This window comes from Pristiophorus japonicus, chromosome 15 (genome assembly GCF_044704955.1).
Source record: "Pristiophorus japonicus isolate sPriJap1 chromosome 15, sPriJap1.hap1, whole genome shotgun sequence".
Classification (NCBI taxonomy): domain Eukaryota; kingdom Metazoa; phylum Chordata; class Chondrichthyes; family Pristiophoridae; genus Pristiophorus; species Pristiophorus japonicus.
The window spans coordinates 23,056,985-23,064,204 of NC_091991.1; the positions used below are offsets into that span (position 1 = coordinate 23,056,985).

Genomic DNA, 7,220 nt, shown 5'->3' on the forward strand with positions numbered 1-7,220 from the left:
ATCCTATGTCCAGAGGGAGGCCTGCCCAGGGATTTCAGCAAACAGCAGAGAAAAATAAGATTAATGACTGCAAGAACAGATAAAGGGATGACACAATCAGAAATAAGTTTCTAACTCCTCTGTACCCTCCCTAAAAAAATAGGGGGTATTATTTTTATTAAAATATTTTCTTTTAAAGTTATTTTTGGAGGAGTGTGATTTTACAAAACATTCAATACTAATTGGTCAAGTTTGCCAACGATACCAAACTAGTTGGGCAATTGGATCTTAGGAGGCAGTTTCTGCAAAATGAGCCGGACAAAATATGCTAGTGGACTACTCAATGACAGATTGAAATTTAAGTGTAGTTTACTGCACATAAGAGAAATGGGTGATGCAGGTACTGCATAGATTATGTTGAAAAAGCAAAGGATTAAGTAAAAAAAAAAGATCTACGAGTCTTAGTAGACTTGATCCTCAACATGTCCAATCACAGCAGAACTGCAATCAATAAAACTATTGTAATGTTGAACTATATAGCCACAACAGCATAATAAAAGACAGAGGAAATTGTGCTCCAATTATATAGTGCTTTGGTTCGACTGCACCTTGAGTATGATGCCCAGTCTGGTCACAGAGAAATCGTGAACTCAGGAGGAAGTTGAGAGAAGAGTCACGAAGGTGATCCTCAGCATCAAAAGGCAAGAATATGAGAAAAGACAGAGAGAAAAAGAGTTTTGAAAAGTGGCAACTAATAGGTGATATTATGAAGGTAAATGATAGTAAACGGTACAGATAAAGTAGATCCATAAAATTACTTCAAACGAAATTGTGGGTGTAGAACAAGAGGTAAACAGCTTCAATTAATTAAAATACCAATTTAGAGCTGATATCTGGAAGTTTTTCACACACCGGGTGATCCACACATGGAATGGGCTTCCAGGTGGAGCAGTAGTGGCAAAAACTTGGAATCATTTAACAATTGGATGCCGTAATGGAAAGAATTCAATATTTTACTAGGTGGATGAGCTAAGATGGGTCAAATGGCCTATATCATCCATTTTGAACTTATGAACAATTATTTGGCGTGAGTTATTTATTGTTGGAGGATGAGAGACTCCCTCCTTTTAAGATATTTTTCTCCCCCCACTCCTTCTCCCTTGTCTATACACAATCAAGAGTCAAGAAAACAGGCAGGTGCCGGCTACCATCATCCCCTAGAGGGTGTGTAGCACTGGCCTGGGGATAATGTATTTGATTTTCTCCCACTACTTGGTGTATTCTCACAACACAGCTGAGATTAGAAACATCGCATGTTGGAGGGTTAGCCATCCCCTCCCCACCCCTGACCAGTTACATGTGGAATAAACACTTGGCTAGAATGGGCGGTATAATTAGAAAAGTTGGAGAATTAGCACCAGGCACCATTGCTCCTAGCTCCTTAAATTCGTTTCGTAGGACCTCATCCCTTTTTTTAAGCAAAAGACAGAAAGGGGATGAGTAAAAGTGGAGGGCAGAAAAACCCAAGGCAAAAAACAAAAAGGGCCACTGAATGTAAAGGGGCTGCAGGAGGGGTCAAAACTAAAAATCATGGTTTAAAAACTAGTATTAAAACACTCTACCTAAACGCACGCAGCATTCGAAATAAAGTAAATGAGTTGACGGCACAAATCATTATAAATGGGTATGATTTGGTGGCCATTACAGAAACATGGTTGCAGGGGGGCCAAGACTGGGAATTAAACATGCAGGGGTATCTGACGATTCGGAAAGATAGACAAGAAGGGAAAGGAGGTGGGGTAGCTCTGTTAATAAAGGATGATATCAGGGCAGTTGTGAGAGACGATATTGGCTCTAATGAACAAAATGTTGAATCATTGTGGGTAGAGATTAGAGATAATAAGGGGAAAAAGGTCACTGGTGGGCGTAGTTTATAGGCCCCCAAATAATAACTTCGCGGTGGGGCGGGCAATAATCAAGGGAATAATGGGGGCATGTGAAAAAGGAACGGCAGTAATCATGGGGGATTTTAACCTACATATCGATTGGTCAAATCAAATCGCACGGGGTAGCCTGGAGGAGGAATTCATGGAATGCATACGGGATTGTTTCTTAGAACAGTATGTTACAGAACCTACAAGGGAGCAAGCTATCTTAGATCTGGTCCTGTGTAATGAGACAGGAATAATAAACGATCTCCTAGTAAAAGATCCTCTCGGAATGAGTGATCACAGTGTGGTTTAATTTGTATTACAGATTGAGGGTGAGGAAGTAGTGTCTCAAACGAGCGTACTATGCTTAAACAAAGGGGACTACAGTGGGATGAGGGCAGAGTTGGCTAAAATAGACTGGAAACACAGACTAAACGGTGTTACAATTGAGGAACAGTGGAGAACTTTTAAGGCGCTCTTTCATATTGCTCAACAAAAATATATTCCAGTGAAAAAGAAGGGCGGTAAGAGAAGGGATAACCAGCCGTGGATAACCAAGGAAATAAAGGAGAGTATCAAATTAAAAACCAATGCGTATAAGGTGGCCAAGGTTAGTGGAAAAATAGAAGATTGGGAAAATTTTAAACGACAGCAAAGAATGACTAAGAAAGCAATAAAGAAAGGAAAGATAGATTACGAAGGTAAACTGGCGCAAAACATAAAAACGGATAGTAAAAGCTTTTACAGATATATAAAATGGAAAAGAGTGACTAAAGTAAATGTTGGTCCCTTAGATGAGAAGGGGGATTTAATAATGGGAAATGTGGAAATGGCCGAGACCTTAAACAATTATTTTGTTTCGGTCTTCACAGTGGAAGACACAGAAACCATGCCAGGAATTGCTGGTCACAGGAATGTGGGAAGGGAGGACCTTGAGATAATCACTATCACTAGGGGCGTAGTGCTGGACAGGCTAATGGGACTCAAGGTAGACAAGTCCCCTGGTCCTGATGAAATGCATCCCAGGGTATTAAAAGAGATGGCGGAAGTTATAGCAGATGCATTCGTTATAATCTACCAAAATTCTCTGGACTCTGGGGAGGTACCAGCGGATTGGAAAGTAGCTAATGTAACGCCTCTGTTTAAAAAAGGGGGCAGACAAAAGGCAGGTAACTATAGGCCGGTTAGTTTAACATCTGTAGTGGGGAAAATGCTTGAAGCTATCATTAAGGAAGAAATAGCGGGACATCTAGATAGAAATAGTGCAATCAAGCAGATGCAGCATGGATTCATGAAGGGGAAATCATGTTTAACTAATTTACTGGAATTCTTTGAGGATATAACGAGCATGGTGGATAGAGGTATACCGAGGGATGTGATGTATTTAGATTTTCAAAAGGCATTCGATAAGGTGCCACACAAAAGGTTACTGCAGAAGATAAAGGTACGCGGAGTCAGTGGAAATGTATTAGCATGGATAGAGAATTGGCTGGCTAACAGAAAGCAGAGAGTCGGGATAAATGGGTTCTTTTCGGGTTGGAAATCGGGGGTTAGTGGTGTGCCACAGGGATTGGTGCTGGGACCACAACTGTTTACAATATACATAGATGACCTGGAAGAGGGGACGGAGTGTAGTATAACAAAATTTGCAGATGACACAAAGATTAGTGAGAAGGCGGGTTGTGTAGAGGACACAGAGAATCTGCAAAGAGATTTAGATAGGTTAAGCGAATGGGCTAAGGTTTGGCAGATGGAATACAATGTCGGAAAGTGTGAGGTCATCCACCTAGGAAAAGAAACACTAAAAGGGAATATTATTTGAATGGAGAGAAATTACAACATGCTGCGGTGCAGAGGGACCTGGGGGTCCTTGTGCATGAAACTCTTTTTGGAAAATGTTTCCACCCAGTTTCGAACCGGGGTCTTTTCACATGTGAGGCGAACATGATAACCACTACACTACGGAAATACTGTGGCTAAATCTCCAGATATTGCCAAAACCCGGTATTGAACCAAGGACCATTAAATCTTCAGTCTAACGCTCTCCCAACTGAGCTATTTCGGCTCTCCTTGTGCATGAAACTCTTTTGAGTTTACCTGCGAAAACATAAAACATGTATCCGTGCCACCCGACCTGGATGACACACACAAGACATTTACAAGGCCCTTTTTTTTTTTGTGGTTTTTTTTTTTTGGGCACTAAAATCAAATTTTTCCTTTTTTCCAGTGCCCCCTATAAAAGGAGAGGGGGACACTAAAAGCACCGGCAATTAAAACAAATTAAACTTAAAAAACGTAAAATCAAATTAAAATTTGGTTGCCGGGCGTGATGATGCACTCCAGTCCCTCCGGTGCCCACCTCTCGCGGAAGGCCGCGAGCGTACCGGTGGACACCGCGTGCTCCATCTCCAAGGACACCCTGGACCGGATGTAAGAGCGGAAGAGAGGCAGGCAGTCAGGTTGAACGACCCCCTCGACCGCCCGCTGCCTGGACCGGCTGATGGCACCCTTGGCCGTGCCCAGGAGCAGTCCTACGAGGAGGCCTTCGGACCTACCCGCTCCCCTCCGCACAGGGTGCCCAAAGATCAGGAGAGTGGGACTGAAGTGCAGCCAGAATTTCAGGAGCAGCCCCTTCAAATAGTGGAACAGGGGCTGCAACCTTGTGCATTCAATAAAAACATGGAACACGGACTCCTCCAGACCGCAGAAATTGCAGGCGGCCTGGGAGTCCGTGAACCGGCTTAAAAATTTATTGCACGGCACTGCTCCGTGCACCACCCTCCAGGCCAAGTCCCCGATGAATAGTGGGAGGACCCCTGCGTAGAGTGCCCTCCATCGGGGACCCCCGCCTCCTCCGGACGGCAAGATGGTACGCCATGGCGTGTCCGGACGGCCGGCGAGGATGGCAAAGTTGAGGGTGTGCAGGAGCAGCCCGTACAGGAAACCCCTCCGCGCGGAACTGAAAGGCACGGAGGGGATTTCCCCGAGGCGGCTCAAGTTGTGAGGCGCCGGCCCCCGAGGGAGGTTCCGGGGTTTGGCGCCGATGAGGAATTCCGTCCGGACGGGGGTCAGTTCGGACGGGATCTCCCCACGTGCCTGAGCCTCCTCGATGCACCTAACGGAGTCAGGGCCCAGAGCTGTTTTTAGCGACTCGATGGCATCGGCCGCGTGGCGGACGTTGGCAGAATTTAGGCGCCGCGCCAGCGTGTCTGGCGCCATCCAGCCCGCTCCTCCGCCATCGAGCAGGTCCCTGACCCTGGTCACCTCACCAGCCACAGCCCTCTCTTCCGACCGCCACATAAAGCCTCGGCCGTGGAGGTACGGATTCCCGAGCAGCGGTTCCTGCAGGACGGCCGCCACTCCAGCCGGCGGAGAGCTGCGCTTGGTGGAGACTTTGTTCCAGACCCTGATGAGTTCCCTGTAAAAGACAGGCAGCTCCCGGAGGGCGGTCCTGGCACCCCCCAAGTTCACAAACAGGAGCTGCGTGTCATAATTGAGGTCGAGCTGCTGGCGGAAGAAATACCTCGCCAGAGCACACCACCTAGGAGGGGGCTCGACGTAAAGGTATCTCTGCAGGGTCTGAAGACGGAAAGTCGCGAGCTGGGCGCTGACGCACACCAACGACTGACCGCCCTCCTCAAGCGGGAGACTCAAGACCGCAGCAGAGACCCAGTGCTTCCTGTTGTTCCAGAAGAAGTCCACCAGCTTCTTCTGTATCTTGGCGACAAACGCAGGGGGAGGGGTCAAAGTGACCAGCCGGTACCACAGCATTGCGGCCACCAGCTGGTTTATGACTAGCGCTCGACCCCTGTAGGACAGCACTCGGAGCAGTCCTGTCCAGCGCCCTAGGCGAGCGGCGACCTTGGCCTCCAGCTCCTGCCAGGCTCCCTCGTCGGGGCTAAGGTAGACTCCCAGATAGAGGAGATGGGTCGTGCTCCAGGCAAAAGGCCTGAGCTCCTCCGGCAGGGAGTCCACCCGCCACTGACCCACCAGGAGTCCGGAACATTTCTCCCAGTTGATCCTGGCGGAGGACGCGGCCGAGTAAATCTCCTGGCACTCCTTGTGCATGAATCCCAAAAAGTTAGTTTGCAGGTGCAACAGGTAATCAGGAAGGCAAATGGAATGTTGGCCTTTATTGCGAGAGGGATGGAGTACAAAAGCAGGGAGGTCCTTCTGCAACTGTATAGGGTATTGGTGAGGCCGCACCTGGAGTACTGCGTGCAGTTTTGGTCACCTTACTTAAGGAAGGATATATTAGCTTTGGAAGGGGTACAGAGATGATTCACTTGGCTGATTCCGGAGATGAGGGGGTTACCTTATGATGATAGATTGAGTAGACTGGGTCTTTACTCGTTGGAGTTCAGAATGATGAGGGGTGATCTTATAGAAACATTTAAAATAATGAAAGGGATCGACAAGATAGAGGCAGAGAGGTTGTTTCCACTGGTCAGGGAGACTAGAACTAGGGGGCACAGCCTCAAAATACGGGGGAGCCAATTTAAAACCGAGTTGAGAAGGAATTTCTTCTCCCAGAGGGTTGTGAATCTGTGGAATTCTCTGCCCAAGGAAGCAGTTGAGGCTAGCTCATTGAATGTATTCAAGTCACATAGATAGATTTTTAACCAATAGGGGAATTAAGGGTTATGGAGAGCGGGCGGGTAAGTGGAGCTGAGTCCACGGCCAGATCAGCCATGATCTTGTTGAATGGCGGAGCACGCTCGAGGGGCTAGATGGCCTACTCCTGTTCCTAATTCTTATGTTCTTATGTTCTAGTGCTGTTCCCATGCACCTGCTGCCCTTATCCTTCCAGATGCTACAGGCCACAGGTTTGGGTAGAGTCAATTTGTTTCTCACAGATCCCGACCAAAATATAGAAGCATGGGAAGAGGGATGGTTTGGAAAATAAGTACCTGGAGAGCGGCCAAAAAAATAAGTAGCAAGGAAGTATTGCAGGCTAGTATTCTCAAAAGATGACAAGAAGCAGAGCTGGCATGAATTCCTCCTCTGTCTTTGCCAGATATTTGGGTCAGTATTCCCATACACTCAATCAAATGCTGCATTAAGCAGAAAGTATTAAAATAAAGTCGTGTGTGACAGACCCGGCCACATCCTCATCGGTGGTATTTCACTTGGGTGTAATTTATAAACCGCAGTTTCTGAGTTTGGCAAATATCTCTCACAAGAGCACACTTACGTCTGTAGATAAGGAAGGAGATGGCAATGTGCGCTGGATTCTTACAATGAAACTTAACTTATATGGTCCTCGCTGTAAGGTCACGTTCAGTCAGCACTCCTTCAGTTATCAGGAAC

At 46.8% G+C, this 7,220-nt stretch overlaps 1 non-coding gene across 1 annotated transcript; it reads right to left on the reverse strand.

Annotated features, from left to right (window-relative positions):
- Positions 1-3,902: 3,902 nt before the first annotated feature.
- On the reverse strand, positions 3,903-3,975 carry trnaf-gaa (transfer RNA phenylalanine (anticodon GAA)). The gene has a single exon. It is a non-coding gene; the product is annotated as a tRNA-Phe (tRNA).
- Between the last annotated feature and the right edge of the window lie 3,245 nt (positions 3,976-7,220).